Source organism: Rhinopithecus bieti, unplaced genomic scaffold (genome assembly GCF_001698545.2).
Source record: "Rhinopithecus bieti isolate Rb0 unplaced genomic scaffold, ASM169854v2 scaffold_15813, whole genome shotgun sequence".
NCBI classification, from domain to species: Eukaryota; Metazoa; Chordata; class Mammalia; order Primates; family Cercopithecidae; genus Rhinopithecus; species Rhinopithecus bieti.
The window spans coordinates 2363319-2381866 of NW_016809040.1; the positions used below are offsets into that span (position 1 = coordinate 2363319).

Below are 18548 nucleotides of genomic sequence, written 5' to 3' on the forward strand. Positions count from 1 at the left end.
CGACCTTCTATCCCCACCGGGGGCTAAACCAGCTGGGCTCGCAAGGCCCTACTCGAATTCCCGGGCCCTGGCAGCATTTTCCTTGCCCCCGTGGCTACTTAAGGTGGCCGATGGGTCCGGGCTGAGCTGGGCGCAGGACAGGCAGCAGAGCGGCCTCCGGATGCCAAACCTGCTTCTCCTTTGTTGACAGCTTGCGGAGGAGGAAGTCCGCGCGGGCGGGGGAGGGGGCACGGGGCTGGCTGTGGCGGGCGGTGCCAGCAGCGGGCGCGGCCCCAGCTCGGGCGGCCGCGGCCGGCGGGGAGGGGGTTAACGTGCGCGGCCTCTATGATAATGAGCTGCATGGTAAAATAGGGAGGCCGGCGCTCGGGGCTCCGCCGCCGCCGCCGCCACCGCCGGAGCCAGAGCTGCCGGGCTGAGAGGCATCCGCGCCAGACTGGAGCGGGAGGGCAGCGGAGCGCAGTTGCTGGGAATTTTTCAGCCGAGAGGGCGAGCGATCCGGAGAGAGACCCCGCGAGCTTGGGAACGGTAGGCAGCGCGAGCGCCGCAGCTGGCGGAGCAAACCTCGAAATAGATCTGGAAAGCCAGGCTCCCGGAGGAAATGGGACTGTGAACGAACCGGAGAGCAAGAAGGGAAGGAAGCGCCGGGATTGCTGATGTCAGAGGAGCCCGGAAAGTCGCGCTGGAAAAATCTGAAGACAGCCGGGGCTCTGCTTCTTCCCCACGAGAGACACCGCCGGCCACCCCCACACGCCCCCTCGGCGCCTCCGGGTGCCCCCCGCGAGCCGGCGACAGCGCCCAGCGGGGCTGCTGCGGGGCGACGGAGGACTGAGGGGCGCGCGGAGCGGAGACCGCGGGGCGACTTCAGGAATACAGATAAGTGGCTGGTGGCTTGATGTGGATTTTAATGAATTTGGACTCCATGTGGATTTGGTCTTCTCCCTGATTCCGAGCTGCGGGCAGGGAGAGGGGCCTCACGCCGCCCTCAGCAGCCGGCGGCCGAGGCAGACGGAGCGGGGACGGAAGGACAGACCGACGTCGCCAAGCTGGGTAAGCGGCCTTCTCCCCACAGGCGCGCACACCCGTGGCGGCTTCTCCCGCACCCGCCTCTTTGGGGTCCCGGCCCCAGGCAACCGGGCTTGGCCGCGGCGGGCGAGTCTCCGTGTGTGCTCGGCCACTTTTGCGGGCCGGAGCGCGGCGTGCGCGCGATCTCAGGCTCACTGGAGCCGCTGCCTCCCGCCCAGGGCTTCCCGGCCGCGGGCTGAGGGCGGCAGCAGCGCTCCGCGGCGCGCCTCCACCGCGCACCTGCCGGCGCTCTGCGGCTTTGGGGAGCTCGGGGTGGCAAGGCTGTCCCGAGAGCTGGAGCCCAAAGAGGGCCTCGGTGGCACCAGCGAGACAACCCAAAGCCACAGTGGCCAGCGATCGATTTGGGGGCGTTCACTCCAGTGCCAGAGTCCCTGGTGGCCGCCGGCTGTCCCTTCAGATCCGAGACTGGAGATCAGGGAAAGGGGAAAACATCATTTGCGCGGGTTCCATAAGGCTCAGGGAGAGATTCCTAGGCACTGAATGGGTCTAAGTGTTTCATCTCCCGGGACTCCCTTTGCGGTGTATCGCCCAGCAGGGGTCCAGCCCCATAGTTTGAGGACTATGCGAGTGCTGGGGGTTGAAATGGGAGTTTGCTTAGGGTCCCAGAGGCTCCTTACGAACCATTTGAGAATATTTCCTTCCATGTGCTCTTTCTTGCCCCACCCCACAAGTTAGGTAGGGATCCTAGAAAATTCTAGCCCTTTTTATCCATCCCACGGGTAGTCTCTATAATGCCAATCATAGTCTAGATGCCCAGAGAGTCACCAGAAACTACCATTCTAGGTCCCCGAAAAAGTGTCCACCTGTTTGGAATGACCCTTGCCCTAGTGGGACCTACCTACTCAAACTCAGCTCTGCTCAGGAGGGATAGAAATAATGGGGGAGAGGAAGTTGGATAAGAGATTTGAGGTTCTAGGTCATCAAGGGTCTAGAAATGAGAGCCCCAAGAGGTGGGCAATGGAAATATGAACAGGATTCCTGTAGGAATCTAAGATCTTAGAGTGACAGTGGCACACCATAGAAGGTACGCAAGGAACATGAAGGCAGGATCAGTTTGAGGGGATTGGGACTGCCAATCACAGCTTGAGGCAGTCACTTGGGGGCCCGTCGGCTTGGAGGAACCCACAGAAATTTGTGGTCACATTCATTTCCTTCCATTCACGTACACAGTGGACAAGGCTTATGAGCGGCAGGCCAAGATGAATATCTTGGCTGGCCTGGGCTGGACACTTTGAGAGCACGAGTCAGGTTTAGCTCTCCCCTCTCCCCACACAATAGCAGTCTGCCTCCTTTGCTGGGCTTCTTCCCTAGACATTGAAACTCCACTGTTCCCTCTGGGTTGACTTTGGATTCTGGGACCTTCTACTGAGTGACAGAGCCCCAGGAAGAGATAACCTTGGCTGGAGGAATTCAGCTATTCCTAACTGAAATGCACAACTTTTATGCAATCACCCCAGAAAGCTCCCAGATTTTCTTGCAGCCCTCTCCCCTCTGACCTCCAGGCAAGAAAAGAGAAGAATTCATTAACTTCACTCTCTCTTCACAGAGAACCATTTGAACTAATTACCTGGGATCTCTCCTCGGTGGTGTCCTGGGGGCTGAAGGGGCAGTGAGGAGAAAGGGTAGGGAACCAAGGAAACAGAGTGGAATCTGTGAAAATACCCTAGCGAGGTTGTTTTTCATTCCCCTTCTTCCACCCAGCATCACCACCAACCCCTCCTCATCCCGGAACTTGCCCCTGCTGCCACCAGCCAGCATTACCTAAAGGAGCTATTTCCCTCCACTCTGCAGCTGATCCTCTTCAGGGACCCGCTGATAAAGGGAGGGCAATGCAGACTGCCCTCTCTGCTCCCTCACTGTCCTCAGCAAATTGCATTAGGATGGGGGCAAATTGGCTTGCAAAGCAGTTAAATGGAAATGACATTTGGAGCGATGTGCAGGGAAGATGCTGAAGAGCAGCAGTGGTAAAGTACCAAGAGATCTCCTCTACCCAGGGACCATGAGTCTGCCAAGGAAATCCCAGCTGGTCCTTCTTTTTGACAGGGCATAAGGACAGGGGTCCCTCGAAGCCTGGAACAGGACAGGGGGGCTGACTAGCTTTTCAACCCAAGTGTAAATGAAGAGTATGGCAGTGTCTTACGTCCATCACCCAAAACCATGCCATTACAAAGTTGGTGGCCCCCTTTCAGACCTGGTCTGAATACCTACCCCTGTCTTCAGAGCACCAGGGGAGCATTTACCCTGCAACTCTCTTGACCATCAAAAGCTGCAGATGTGGTGAATGTAAAAGTTCATTCACCATCTGTTTTACTGAAGTCTGCACTTAAAATGAGGTTAAAAAGAAAGCACTCAAAGAACAGCTACCTGTTTCCTAGGTCCCTTTCCCATTTACAAATACTTCTGATTACTCAGCTAATCTTTATTTCATGGGCAGGTTATAAGAAAACACAGGAGCAGGAGGGGAAACCAGTGACATGGTTAAATATACAAGGCAGCAGCTGACAGCAGCCCAAACTCACCACTTTAGGTGCTATGAAATATTTATGGTGCTAGAGTTGTCACTGTTTGGGGGTTTAATAGTTTCTATCCTACCTCATTTTCTATGCTTCCCTAAGATATAGGGTTTGGTATGGGGGAGGCAATTCCTGTCTCCAACAGCACCTCCCCACCACCACCAGCTGTCTCCCTGCATTGCCACACAGCTGTCTCCGCACACACGAACTGAGGCATAATATACTTCTGTCCATCATGGCAAATGGAGAGGCAAGGAGCGCCTAGCCAGCCCCCCACCCCACACCCCCGTTCTGATCATAAAGAGACTGCAGCATTGTGTTACAGTCTGTTAACTAGAAATAATTCAGAACTGTCCATAGGGAAACTGGTAGAAACAGGCTTTGAGGTGCTGGGAGTTTTACAGCTCATGTGCATTCCCCCCTTAGCCCCAATCACCACCGCCCCACCCAGGGGCAGTCTGTTATCAATTCATTATATGTGAATATTCTAATTCTACCCTTCACATATGTTCAGTTCAAACAATGATGAATGGAACCGGTTCCCTTAACAGTTTTTTCACTTCGTTACAAAGATTTCATGCCTGATTAGAGTAAATGAGGGGTGGGTGTGCATCCACTTCTCTTTTGGTCATTTCTAAAGGTGAGCCCTGTGGAGACAGAGAGAAAGGCAGTTCTTCCCAGGGTCAAACAGCTGGTCCCAAGGCGCGAGGGAGGGATGGCTGGTAAGAAGAGCATACCCCCGTCCTCCTGGGCTTAGCCCTCAGGCTCTCCTGGGCCTCATTCCCTAGCATTTGGGCATATGGAACCTCTTTATCTAGCTCCACACTGCTCCATCTGGAATTGGAGGGCACAAATAGAGGCGAGAAAGTTCTTTGTTGGGGAGCAGGGTCCCTGCTGGGTAAGAGTGTAAGGGGAGAGGAGGAAGGAAGGGTGCATAGCTGAAATAAATGGCTGAGGCCTGAGCAATGCAAAAGTTCTCTGCTCCTACAGTTGGTTAACCATTAACCGCCTTCTCTGCCCCAGTTCTGTCTCCCTCTTGGGTGAAAGAGTATCTCTGGGAAACTCAGAGGACCAGCAGGTGTTCCCCCATCTCCCCCCTCCTCACCCCAGCTTAACATTCGCTCTGTCTCCACTGTCCTGCCACAGCCCCAGGCTCAGCCTCTGACCCCCACTCACCTCTTCCTCACCTTCTTCCCCTGCCCTAGCATACTCTTCCTACCCACTGCCAGTTGTCCCTTTACCCAGGCATTGCCAGTTGTTTGCAGGGCAGGGCGTGTGTCAGAGACTGGGAAGCAGGCAGGGAGGTGGGGAGAAGCTGTTGAAGGGAGCGACTGGCTTCACACAGGATTTGGAGCAGGAGCGCTGAGCTCAGGTTATAGATAGCTCTATAACCACTAGGATTTTCATAGTGCTTCTCACTGTGGATCTGGCTTGTGGGTGGCTGTTTTGGCCCTTTGAGGTGAGTCCATGTGGTCCAAGTCCTTCCCAAGGCATTCCTAGCGAGTCAGACCTGGAATCCTGAACGTCAGAGGAAACCAGCAGGTGGATGGAAGATGTAAATCAAGATACAGGAGCAAAGGCACACGTGGAAAGACAGAAGTCAAGATATGGGCACAGGCGCAGATAAATGGAGAGAGGGAGGGAGACAGCAAGGGAAGATAAAGACAGAGAGACTGACAGTGTGAATGGGGGCAGACAGAGCTCAGAGCGAACATAAAGAGAAAGTGGGAAAGAGAGCCTTGCAGGCAGAAGGGGGTTTTCTGAATCTTCCTGGGCCAGGGAGGCTCCTGGCTGAACTGGGAAGCCGAAGTAGCAGGTTATCTCCACTAGAGGGGACTCTTGAAAGCCAGGCTTGGCCCAAAACAGTGGCTTTTGTGTGTGTGTGGTTTTTTTTTTTTAGAAGAAAAAACATATTAATAGATGAGATATATTCGAAACTTCCAGCTGTCACTTCCCAGAGACCACAACTGGTAGGGTCCTATTGCCAGTGAGACCTTTGGGCCTCTGTCTGTTTGCAGAGGATGAGAAGGCGCCTGCAGCATTAAGCAGGGGTGCATGGTTGTGAGCAGCTCCGGAGAGGCCTGCCCCAACAGGTCACGTCTAGGGGTGGGTGGCAGGGAGGGAGTGCATTCTCAACTTAACAGGCAGTCCAATCTGCTGGCTGGCGCGCCAAAAGGCCCTTGCCAGTTCTTATCAGCAACAGAAGTTTCTGGCCCATCCCCGAAGTGCCTTTACATGCCTTCCCATCTCCCAACTCCCTAAATGCAGATTTTTGAGACTCTCAGGTGGTAGCAAAACTGCTCCTGAGGAGACTTTTTTTTTTAAAGACCTTTCAGGAACTGAATGCATGTCAACGTTGTATCGCTGATTTAATCTTTTTCTTCATATTCTCTGTGGGAGTCTTTCTCTGAATTAGAATTCCCCCTTTCATTTCAGCAGAGGACAATACTGAGAGACAGCAGAGTCCAGAGGCCTTTCTCATCTAAGGAGATAATAACTGCCTAAAAGGGGCATGGAAAAATATTGAAGTTTTGGGATGGGCAGGAGGCCAGAGCTTAGCAGCGTCTCTTCCGATCTGATAGCATCCCCTGATAGTTCATCTTGGTTTGCTTTAGCTCAGATGTACCTGGAGGTCAGGGCAGGGGGAAGGGAGGATAGAGAAAAGAAAGAAAAAAAACAAGATAAATGTATCGTGTTATGAAAGTTTAATTCTGCTTTTCTTTGGCTAAAATTACTTTGAGGGTGAGAGATAAAAGGCAGTGGAGTTGCCCTTGGAAAGTTCAACTTGTCTTTCAGAGGGAAGAGGAGGAGGGATCCCAGGGCTCTGAGTGAAGAGCTGGTGAATGAGCCTGTCTCCTCCATGCCTCCCAACACACACACATTCTCTCCGAGGCTTTGAGAAGACAGAAGCTTCTGACAGAGGAACCCTAGGCCCTCCCAGCCCTCTTGGAGGAGTTGTTCTCCCAGGCTTTCTCTTGTTCTATCTAAACAGCCTCCCTCTCAACTGTAGTATAGAGGGAGAGAAGAAGGAGAGATTCTTGCCCTTTGTACTAAACCAAATAGGATGACACTGAAAGCGGGAATTGGAATTCATTTAAGTTTAAATAAATAGGGATCGATCATCTCTGTGGTGCCAAGAATGTGGTACCTCCCTCCTAATACAAGGATGAAAAAGTAAGAGATCCTACCTTCAGGGCATTTACAGTACATTAAGGGAGGGAAGGAAGAAATTGCATAAGCCAAGTACCCCCAAATACCTGCAGTAAAAGGCAGAATGGCATTAACAATGTGTACTAGGGGTCAGAGGAAGTGAGAGCAGACAGCTCCTCAAAGCCTTTGCTTTAAGTCATGGGAGATGAAGATTTCCAGGAGAGACTCAGAGGTGCTGGAGAACTTCACAGTTTCCTGTGAAGAATGATGACTATTTAATGCTCTTGTGGGCTCCAGCCTCTCACAGCTACCCCTACTTACCCGATTTTTCCATCATTCTTCTCTGAGGATTGTAAATGGACAGCGTTGGAGTTGTTTTCTATTAGTCAACATCCTAGAGCAAGGACTCCAGGGTGCACACTCCCAAGGGTTTTCATGTTGTATTCTATGCAAATTGCATCCCTTTCTGGTACTTGTGGAGCTGGTGTGTAGAGGCCAGTGTGGTGCCTCAGGAAATAATATTACTCATCCACATTCACATTTAAGTGCCCAGAATCCTGCTATCATGCACCTACTCTTATCTGAATGAAGTTATTAAATGGAAGGACCTGAGAGGGAAGATTTGGATTTTATCCCTACACCCTGGCTGGGCAGGGGAGTCTGTCCACTCCTCGGGCTGCCTCTGCCATGTGCTTGCTATCTGGAGAAGGAGCCATTCTCTTTTAAGCTTTCTGTCCATTAAGAGGATTGAGGGATACTAATGGAGAAAGGTTAGAAGGATGAAGATTTCAACTCAAAGATAGTCTCTAATCCTATAAAGGAAGGTCATGTTCTCCCTGCACCTTGTCTGAGGCTGGGGGAGCCACATCAGTGATGCTGTCAGGGAACAGACCCCTGCACTGGGAAGCACAGAGCTAGGGCCATACTTAGGCTTCAAGAGGCCTGTGAAACCTTGGAGATTCCATATCTTCAAGAATGATATGGGTACATGTTGTTTTGTATTTCTGAAGAGAAGGAGTTCTTGCCCCCTCCACAATGTAAAGAACCACTAGATCCCAGTCTCTAGAACCTTTCCTAGCCGTCATTTCCGCTTCTGCTCTAGTGGTGGAATGGGGCTTTGGATGAGGAGTTGTAACCCCAGTGCCTCTGAGTGATAGAAAACTCACTAAGTGAACAAGAGCATGCCAGGGACAGCTCAGAATGTCAGGGGAGCCTATGGATTGTGATTGCTCTGTGACTATGGGCAGGTCTTTTTACCTCTGAGCAGGGATTAGAGGGAGCAGCCGGCCAGGCAGCGTGCTCCACCCTTTAAGGGAGAGAGGGTGGAAGGTTCAGGAGCAGAGGAAAGGGTAAGTAGAAAAGCCCTGCCTTGGGGTGTAGAGGCAGGAGGACCAGCAGGCAGACAGAAGTGGCAAGAGGGGATGTTGCCGCTTTGAAGTGGTTTCCTGCTTCATAAAAGCGAAAGGCCTCGGCTGGGCTGGGTAAATATTACGTTGGCCTCTGACCTCCCACCTCCCCTGACTGCTCCCCCGGTTTCCCATTTTTTTCTCCTGAGGAACAAAAATACCTGAAGGAGAAGAGCCAGTTTTTTGAATTTCACTGAGAATGGAGTTCTTAGCGGGAGTCCAGCCCAAGCCGGACAGGAAGACCCAGGCTCCTTCCCTGTCCACAGACAGGAGGCCCCTTGTGAGTCAGCAAAGCTCTCGTTCCAGGTCTCCGCTCCATGTTTTTGGGCAGTGGTGTTTTCCAGGAGCAGGGCCGGCTGGGGATTTCACAGTGCCCTGATGACACTGATGCCCCACCCTCACTCCTGCTGCCTAAAACTTTCTAACAAGTCCCGTCACTCTCTGTGAGATTAAAACCCAGGCTACCATGTTTTCTGTAAGGCAAACACCCCACCCCCGAGGTGTATCTGTAAATGAACAAAATTCGAGTCTACCACCCCACTCTGAGTGACCCCCCAGGGGGTCAAGTTCTTCAGCTTTCTTGGCCCACAGACTGAGAGAGAAAGATCTGAACTGCATGGGGAGCTGGAAGCCACTCCCAGCGCCCTCCTGCGGGAGGTTTAGGCCCCACTGAGATGGTTGAGAGCAGATGGTCAGGAAGAGCCCAGTGTCAAAGAATCAAACAGGAACTAAGTGCCTGCCTTCACACTTGTAGCCCTTCCCGCTTCCTAAAGATTTCTCACCTGTTGACCAGTGCTTACCCTCCATTTGTTCCCTGGTCCCAGGAGGGAGATAAGAGGTTAATTACGCTCTAGCAGAATTGGCTCCTGCCCCTTACCCAGCACCTTGGTTTCTCTGGCTGTTTAATGGAGTGAATACTCAAGCACCCTCACTTGTCTTTGTTCCTGGAGTCAGGCCCAAGAAGAGGGTGTTAGGTAAGTTGGAAAAATGACAAGTGCTGGAAACAGGGAAAATTATTCTAAATTTTGGAACAGGTATAAAAGCAAAACTAGGGTTATTTTCCCCTCTCTCTCCAAATTTGTTTGGAATTTTCTGAGAAAATAAGATTTCATTTAAAGAAAATCTGTATGCTAAAGTATAAAGGGCTGAATACTTGGTGGAGATGGGAAATAGAGAAGAAAGTCAATGGTGGCCCTGCAAGGAGACCACATTCAGGGCTTGTGGTCAACACTTAGCCAGTGGGATTGGAATTTGAATTCTGACTGTGCCGCCCTTGGATTTTTAGTGCCTTCAGAGCTCTAAGAGTGGACACGAATGACACTGTCATAGGATTGGTAGGTTGGCATTGCTATGGGAGTCAACCCTTCATGGAAGAAGAAAAGGCAGAGCTCATGGGCGTCTGGCTGCTTGGCTGCAACAGGGCTTGCAACTCTCCTGCAGAGAGAGCTCCTAGGGGCAGGGACATGGATGGAGCAAACACATCATAAAGTGCGTTAGCAGGAGTGGAGTCCAGGAGCCCAAAGTGGACCCTGGGTCTCAGGGATCATGTCCTTGGTAGTACTGATCATCGGTCAAAACATAGCAGGATGTCTAGGAAGAAGCATCAGCTGTCTTCTAGTAGGCCAAGAAGCTCCCTAAGCACCACAGAGAGACTTGTCCCTGTTGGAAGTGCAGAGTGCGGGATGGGGCCTGTGAGAGGAGAGTCCTAGACATCCCATAGCACTGTCCAAGAGCCTGCAGAAAATGGGGGCAGCAAGATGCCTTGATTTCCTTTTAAGAAAGAGTTTGAATTGCAGAATAAATAGGTGTTTGGTGTAGAATACTTGGGAAATGTTTTTGAGCGTTTAATAGTAGCTTTTACCCAGGCCCTCATAGTGGATGTGAAACCCAAGTCTAAACTGGGTAAGTGCATTGCTCTGAATCACACAGCAAGCTGCCATTCACTGCCCTCCAATTGCTAGGAGGTTTGTTTGCCCTAGCCTCACCCACCACACTCTCTTGATCTGCCCACTAGCTACCTTTTCTCTACAGTCTCTTGTCCCTGCACTGTGCCCAGTGACCTCCCCCATCTCTCTCTTCCTTGGTTTTGAGCAGACAGGCATCTCCCGATGACGCAGTATTCCCTGTGAGAACTGACCTCTCCTCTTCTCTACCCATCTGCCAGCCCTCAGCACACACCACAGCCCTTCCATGGTGCTGGGCAGTGTGGTGTCAAAAAACTCCCCCTTTTGAATAGCTCCAACCAGCTTTCCTCCATCCACAGTAAGCCTTGATATTTGCACAGTCAATGGCTCTGGCAAGGCCAAGCTGCCCCTCCCTCCCCGAGAGGCACTGTGGGCACTGTTTGTGTTTCAGTCTCTATAGACTCAGCATTCACAACTTGAAGAGGCTGAGACAATGACCCAAGCAGCTGCCTGCAGACTGTGCTGGCTGGGAGGTGCAGAGAGCTCCAGTCTCACAAGGCTGCGAGGGAATGAGAGGCAGGGAGGGTCGGCCCAGACTGGATTTGCACATCATGCACCTGGGAGCATTCTCGGGCAGCTGTGGCTGACCTGAAGGGAAGGAGGGGTGCTGGGATCCAGAGAACCTTGTCTAGGCCACCCAATTGACTTCCACTGCATGCCCCCAGCTTCCTTGGCCAAGTTTTCCACCAACTGTGCAGTCCCGGGGGCCTGGAAGAAAAGCAGGGCCCTGGGGAACCAGCCGTGCCTGGCCTGGGGATGGGAAGAGGCAACATTTGTCTGCATAGAGAAAAATAGGAAGCTTCACCTGGGAGAAGAAAGATATATTCCTTGCAAGAAATTTTAAAGTTGGTGCAGCATAATTTCATTTGACTGAACAAGTGTTTATAGAATATCCATATACTGAGTATGGTAGCAGGGAGACAAGTCACTGTCCAGGTTCTTGAGGAGGTTTCAACCTGGCAAGAGAGGGTATGCACACAAATCATGGTCCTACAAGTCACAAATAAGTATTGCAAAAAGAAAGAAAGAGCAAGATTAATCAGAGCTATCCCAGCCTGGAAAAGGCTATCTAGGGAGGGAATGGGCTCTACAACATTTAGGGAATTCAAGCAGAGGCTAGAAGACGGCCAGGTCTCAAGAAGAGATTCCTGCATAGAGCAGAGATATCATAGCTGATAGCTGAGGGCCCCACCCATCCTAAATTCTCTAAGCTTGAGTTTCCCTGTTTGCTGCTCAGTAAATCCAAATTCAGTGGAGGAAAAGGCTCTGTTATGAAGTGGAGTGTCAGGTCCATACGGTTGAATTACAAAGTAAGTAAAGTTCGTTCTCACACCTTCAGGCCCATGGCAGCCTCCTCTGAGCAGGGTGCCAGGAAGGCTAGGCTGGGATTAGCCCTGGTCTCCTCTGGAACCAGAATTCTCCTAATCATGTTAAAATTAACACTCCCTCTACAAACAGGAGCAGACCCCTCTGAACCGAGATTTGGTCAATTCTCTGCTTGCACAGCTCTAACTTCTAATCATTGTCATAAACAGGACGGAAGCAGCTGCTCACTCCAGTCTATTATCAGCTTGGTTGGAGACAGAGAAATTTAAATGACAGTAAGATGCTTAGCAAAGAAACGAAAGTCAGTGTTAAAAATAAAGAAAACAAGACAGCTTGTTTCATCGAAATAGAAGGGTTATTAAACAGCCCTGAATTAATCAGTGATCTGCCACTGTCGGGAATTGAAGAGCAGCAAGGCCAGGGCTGAGAGCTGGGAGGAGATGGGTAAGGAGAGGAGTCTAAGGCAGATAGGAGGCTCCTGCGTTCTTGGGCTGGCTATAGGAACTGTAGAGGTGCTTGGTCTTCAGAGGGGTCGCTGGCAGCTAGCATTCTTTCCCACAATAAAGGGCCGGCTGGGGAGAGGGAGACTGGCACCGTGGTCTCTCCTTACAGATTTGTGCTTTTGGATCCTTTCCATCTGCCACCACCTGTGCAAGCCCCTGGCCATGTCCAGGCCTCAGCCCCTCCCCAGCCTTCCTTCTTTCCTGCCAGAACTGGGCAAAAGCCAAATGGCATTCAGTGGATGGCCAGCAGCTCCCAGCCCCAGACCTTTTCCTCTAATCATTCACAGGGGGTCCCCAAGAATTCAACTCTGAGTCACAGCTCCTTAGACCCCACCTCCATTCGCAAAGAGTAGTAACAGGATATCCTCAACTATGGGCAGAATATTGCTTATGTGCAGGCAGAGAGTATCCTCTTGAGTAAGTGATCTCTTCCAAGATATATCAGTTGGTGACATCTGCAATGCCAGGCAGCGGAGAAGCCAAGTGACATGTTTAACTCCAAGACCCCCCAAGTCTGAGTCCCATTTTCACATCTGGTGCCTTTGCCAAAATATTCAACCTCAAATATACCTAAGTCCTCTCACCTGTAAACTGGTGATGCGGATGCTGCTCTCAACCTCACTGGCTTGAGTAAGGGGTACATTAGTGGGATGATGCATGTGAAATTTTTAGGAAATTGTAAAATCACTGCACAAATACATGTTCATATTACAGTGGGGTCCCTTGCAGACTCAGAACCAAACATCAGAAGAAAGGTTTTCCAGAGGGCATGGAATGCATCTGGGAGGAGAGCAGACAGACGTGCTCACACCTTCGCAGGGGTGTGGAGGGGAGGGCGGGTGGCCAGGCACATCTGCTTGCACATGTGCCTTCATCCAGTGTGGAACATGTTGGATCTTGAGTCAATCACTCCGGGAGCATTTTCTTTGCTCCTTGACCTCCACATTCTTTCTCCTCACCCCTCCCTCTTGCTTCCCTCCTGGGTCCCTCCTGGCTGTTTACCCTTTTCCCGGCTTCTCTCTCACACCCCATTCATCATCCAGGGCCAGATTCTCACTCAGGGAGCTCTTTTCATCTCCTGCCCTAGGTCCTCCCTCCCCAGCCTGCCATTCCCACCCTGCTCCCCATCAGCACATTCCTCTCCCTGTCTCAGCCTCTCTGAAAACTGCACCCTTCACTCTCCCTCACAGCGGGCTGAGGGATCCGAGAGGGGTCCGGGGCTGGGCAGATAGCGCCTCGAGGGTCTCAAATGTCTACTTCCCATGCTCCTTCACCAAGGGGCTGATGCCACTCAAGGTGCTTAAGTGTCCTTCAGGCCAAGTGTCTGTACCTCTTGGCACAGAAAAGATCTTTAAGTGGTCAGACCTCTTCCCAGAGTTCCAGCCACCCCTCAGTTTCCGCATGCCCCTTTAATCCAGCTCCATGGCACTCCCCTTGCTTGGTGTGTATGAGTGTGAGAATGCCTGTTATTTAGGAGAGGCTGTCTGACAGCTAAAGATCTCTACTGCAAGAGCTGGGAGTCTCAGACAAAGAGAGAAAAATAATAGAAACTGCAGGTGGGAAGATACAGGGTGGGGACATAGCCTGCTTAAGAAGCTTCCTCCTGAAAAGGAGTTAGAGTTTTTTTATTGGAAGGCTGGTTGTTGGTTCAGAAAAGCACTAGAGAGAAAGAGAGGCAGGGAAAAAAAAGGAAGGAAGAGGAACTTCAGCCTGTGTACCAAGGCGGACCTGTATGGGAAGGGCCCAGAGAATGCGGGACCCCAGCCTAAGGAGCTGGTATCTCAGCATCTTCTCCTCCTCCTCAGGACCAGTTTTCCTCTTTCCTCCTCTACGCCCTTCTGTGCTGCCACAGGTGCCTGGACAAACCAGCAAGAGCAACACAAGTGGTCCTAAATCACCTGAGGGCCATGAGAGGAGGGGTGGCCTGGAAGTCATGGGACCACTGATAGAACTGGTGGGAATGGCTACTCAAGACCTCAGGTTAGCATGGGGAGAAGGTGGGACTAGCAGCACCTTGTTTGTTTCTTCCGAGAGGACTGGGTCTCAGCAGGCAGGTGCTGGGTCACCACATTCTACTGCACAATGATCACCGCTCTCTTAAGCTAAAACAGAACCCTCAGAGTTTGTCACCATCATACAAGGCAGCCCAGGAGATGATGTCCTTGTACAGTGTTTCTCCAAAAACAGAAACAAGAGTAACTGTTGTTTACTTAAAGCTCTAGAGTTTACAAAACAATTTCACATCCATTATCTCATTGATTCTCACCACAACCCTGTGAGGTGTCATTTTACAGCTGAGGAAAGTGAGGCTCCAAAAGGTTAAATAACATGTTCAAGGTCACCGAACTTGGAAGTGATAGAATGAGACTTGAGCCCAGGTCCCCCTCCAAAGGCCAAGGTCTTTTCTCTGTGCCATCCAGCACTGTGAGTTTGACCTCCTTGTTGAAGACCCTGTTCTGGAACCTTCCAAGAGGGCTTCCCCCACCCCACTCTGTTGATCACTTTATATTGTGAATTTTTCATTTATTATTATTTTATGCTTTTTATGTGATCCATGATATTATATGGTTAACGACTCTGGAGCGCTCTTGCAAAGACTCTTCCTGCACAGATCTGGATTATACATTCTTCAAAGACAGAGCTGGTATTTTCCCATTCTTCTCCATCTTTCTTCCCACCTCACCCATCTAGCCTCACCCAGTGGGTTCAAGGCAAATAATAGCCAGGATCCTTCCTAAATCATTCACCTCCTTCTTCACTACCTCCTGAAGATCAGTCATGACAGATCCCTGAGCCAAGTGTATTAGTTCAAATCATTTCTTGAGGCCGACTAGCAGGGACAGTGTCCACTGAGGGAAAGCAAATAAGCACCTGGGCCCCGCCTCTCGCTGCTCTCGACAATTCAGGCTGAGCACAATACGAAGTGAAAGTTATCATGCTAGCCCTGCACGGATACCAAGAAGCATGAGATACTGTTCCTACCTTCAAAGGGCCTCTAATTCAGTGGGGAGATAGGAAATAGTCACATAAAAAAGACAGCCAATGCTGCAATGTAGTGTGTGCTAGAATCAGTGTGTGCCCAAACCAGCAGTTTTTAATCGAGTTTGGAGGAGAGAGAAGGAGGTGGAGAGGCCCTAGAGGGTTTATAAGGCTTTGAAGGATGGGCTGGGTATGGATAGGCAAAGAAGGGAGTGGAAACAAGCATTCCAGGGCAGGGTGTTTTGGGGACTCAACAGACCAACCAGTTTGTTGGGAGAGGAGTCACTCTGGGAGAGGTGGGCAGTGAGGTTCGAGAAAGAAGAGCCAGCTGGGGAAGGACTTGAACTTGGGTGCTTAGCAGTGCTGAGTCTATCTGGGCAACAGCAAGGAGCCATAGAAGGTGTTTCCATAGGTGAATTTCACACTTTGGCCATGTGCCTGGCAAAGTTACACAGTGGGTCTGAGGCGCAAGAAATGAGGCAGCACAAGGCACAAATTGCAGATATGTGGCTGGATCTTAGCTGCCAATGGGTTTTACCAGGGTCCGTCTCAGAGGAAGGCCTGGATGGTGACAATGTGACTGTCTTAGAAGCATTATTTTCAGGGAGGCAGCATGGGGATTCCTGGTGAAGAGCCCCGCCCTTTGAACTTTTGGGAACCCTAGCTTCTGGAAATGAGCAGTGCTAAAAAGTGCACATCATCTGGCACTAATGGTCACTGTCCCTGAGATAGAGATGAAGCATCACGGATTGGGAGTCATTCTTGTCCCTGGAGAGCTTCAGTGGCCAGCCATGTGAGGCCACTGGAAGTAGAAAGGAAGGTCTGCAAAAGAAAGCAGGAAGTTCTCTCACCTGGGTCTCCTGGGAGCCATTAACATTTTTCTTCAAGAAGAAAAAGATGTGGACAGCTTCAAAGGAGAGTATGTGGGATTTTAGGGTCTGTCGAGATGAATGCCTAGTGTTTTGTTCTGGTTTTTTCTTACTCCATCATTGTTCCTCCTTTTCCCTCCCCATAATGTAAATTAGAGCAGTGTCATTATTTTTGAAAACGTTATGTTTAATGGCAGCATAATATGCCATTATATGGAGTAACTGTAATTTATTTAGCCTTTTAGTTGAGTACTTTTTAAGCTTGCTCTCCTGCCCCATCTCAACCTCAAAGAGTCCCTGGCTCTCCCTTGTACAGTGAAGACTAGATAAGAGACATTTCCAGGCTGTTTGAAAATATCATTTGGAATTGCTCTGAAAGGTGGCTGCCAAGCTAGCAAGCCTCTTGCCACCCCTGGATTCCACCTGGTGCTTGATAACCATGACTCCTGTGTGCCCTACCCCAGCACTGCCCGGTTACCAAAATAAAGGATCAGCTCGGGGTAGACATAAATGGAACTGTGGAGCCTCAAGTTTTGACCTTTAACACAAAGTACTTGCCAAATCTTACTAAACATTCTGGTGAGTTCTCCCAGACCAGTGATAAGAAGGTTTGGCTGAAAAATAAGCCTTAAGAATCTAGGCAGTGTAGAGTAGTAGCGAAAGCATGGGCCTCAGCAATCTTGGCTTCCTAGCTGATACTCGTCAAGTTAGGCTTCCTGAGATTCCATTTCTTCATCTGTGAAATGGGGATAGTCATGCCCATCTTGCAAGGTAATCACACAACTATGGATAGCATATACAGGGCATGTAGCATAGTGTGCCATATAGCAGGTGGTTAATAAATGATAATAATAGTAGCTACTCTTCATTGTTTTCTTCCAGAAAATAAATGAGAATTTCGAGTAATTTGTTACTTGTGGTCATTAGAGTATGAGGTCTCCTAACGTGAATCTTGACTTGGCTTAGCAAAGCCATATGCCTACTTTTATTTCCTTTTCCTGCCTTTGGAAGGAGCCTGAGAATTCCTTTTTCTGTCCTTTAATCCCGTAATGTCTACCAGAACAGCAACTCAACTAATAAGGTGGTTTAAATAGGGTCCTGTTAGAATCAGGGAAGAGGTGGGATGACCTTCCTTGGACTCCCTTAGCACAGAAGGCAGGAGTGCTCCCACGGCCTGCTTCTCATAGCATCAGAGCTCTGCTAATTTGGAGAAATTCTTTCTGACCCAGTGGGGAGGTGGCCATGGCAAAGCAGGGCTCCTTCCTGACCCTCCCCCAAAGGGGGTTGAAGAGGGCAGAGCCTAAGGAAGGGGGAGCAGGGGATGGGGTGGCAGGGAAGGCAGCTGCTTGAAATTGATTGCTCTTGTAGTTTGGTTTATACCATGCGGCTCTCTCAGCTCTGCCCGGGTGGCGACCTTTAGAATAATAAAGGGAATTCTGGGAGATTTCTGACAGGCCCATGACATATGGGGCAGGTCTGCAGGGTCAGGCGGTGTATCTCCCTGCTCCCAGCCCCAGGGTAATGAATCTTGTTTTGACTTTGCAAAGCCAGCTCAGCCAGTGTCCCAGAAAGAAACAGAGCCCCCGCCAGTCCCTCAGATGAGTGCACATCTTGGAACCCTTCATAATTCAGGGATACAACTCCAAACTTTTATAGCCTGTGAGTGGAGAGGACAAACACTGCCTGTTTTGCTAAGGCCCTGGGAGAGCTGGTGTGGTTTCCAGGGCTCGATCAGAGCCTACTGGGAGACCTGGGGAAAAAAAAAACAACAGAAATCTCTCCCTGACGTTAAAAGCAGTGGTCCCAGGACAGGGCCTGTGCCTGGAGGAGGAGCCGGGGTGGGAGAAGGGGAGATCTCTCCTTGGGGTCTGGTAAGTGGTAGATTCACTCTTCTGGGTAGGAAAACCGAAAAGAAAAAAAAAAAAAAGAAAAAGAAAGGGTAGGGTCCACCCTGCAGGAAAAGCAGAAATCAGCACATCCTAATTCTCATCCCGAAGCTGTCAGGGGCAGAGCAAGTGAGTTCTCTGAGCTACTGTTTTCTGGACTGGGTGAAGGCAGCAGGAGTCAGCAGCTCCTGACTGTTGATACCCCCCCATCTCTGCAAGTCTGCATGTGCATGCACACCCACACCCCTCTTCTTTAAAAGAACAATTCCTGAACCATGAAGTTTGATTGCCTTTCTCCCCGCTGCTGTATTAGTTTGCCAGGGTTGCTGTAACAAAGCATCACAGACCAGGTGGCTTAAGCAACAGAAATTCATTTTCTCCAAGTTCGGAAACTGGGAAGTCCGAGATGAGGATATGAGGATGTTGGCAGAGTTGATTCCTTCTGATGGCTGTGAGGGAAGGAGCTGTTCCAGACCTCACTTTCTGAGCTTGTAGATGGTCAGATGAGGATGTGGATGTCTCTTTACATCAGCTGGCCTCTGTGGGTGTCTGTCTCAGGCTCCACATTTCCCCCTTTTTATAAGGACACCAGATCATACTGAATTAGAGCCTACCCTAGTGACCTCATCTTAACCTGATTACCTCTATAGAGACCCTGTCTCAGGGACTGGCGCCGTGGCTCACGCCTGTAATCCCAGCACTTTGGGAGGCCGAGGCTAGAGGATCGCTTGAGTCCAGGAGTTCAAGACCAGCCTGGCCAGCATGGTGAAACCTCATCTCCACCAAAAAAAAAATAAATAAATAAAAATTAACCAGGCATAGCCATGTGCCTGTGGCCCTGCAGATCCCTGTGGTTCTTAACGCTGATG

At 50.5% G+C, this 18548-nt stretch overlaps 1 protein-coding gene across 1 annotated transcript in view; it reads left to right on the plus strand.

The window, feature by feature from the left end:
* The first annotated feature begins 291 nt into the window (after nt 1-291).
* Nucleotides 292-18548, plus strand: part of PLXNA2 (plexin A2) — a 222847-nt gene continuing 204590 nt past the window's right edge. Inside the window, exon 1 of the mRNA XM_017888311.1 lies at nt 292-1047. The gene's annotated coding sequence lies outside the window, so the exon portion shown is untranslated. The remainder of the gene's footprint in view (nt 1048-18548) is intronic.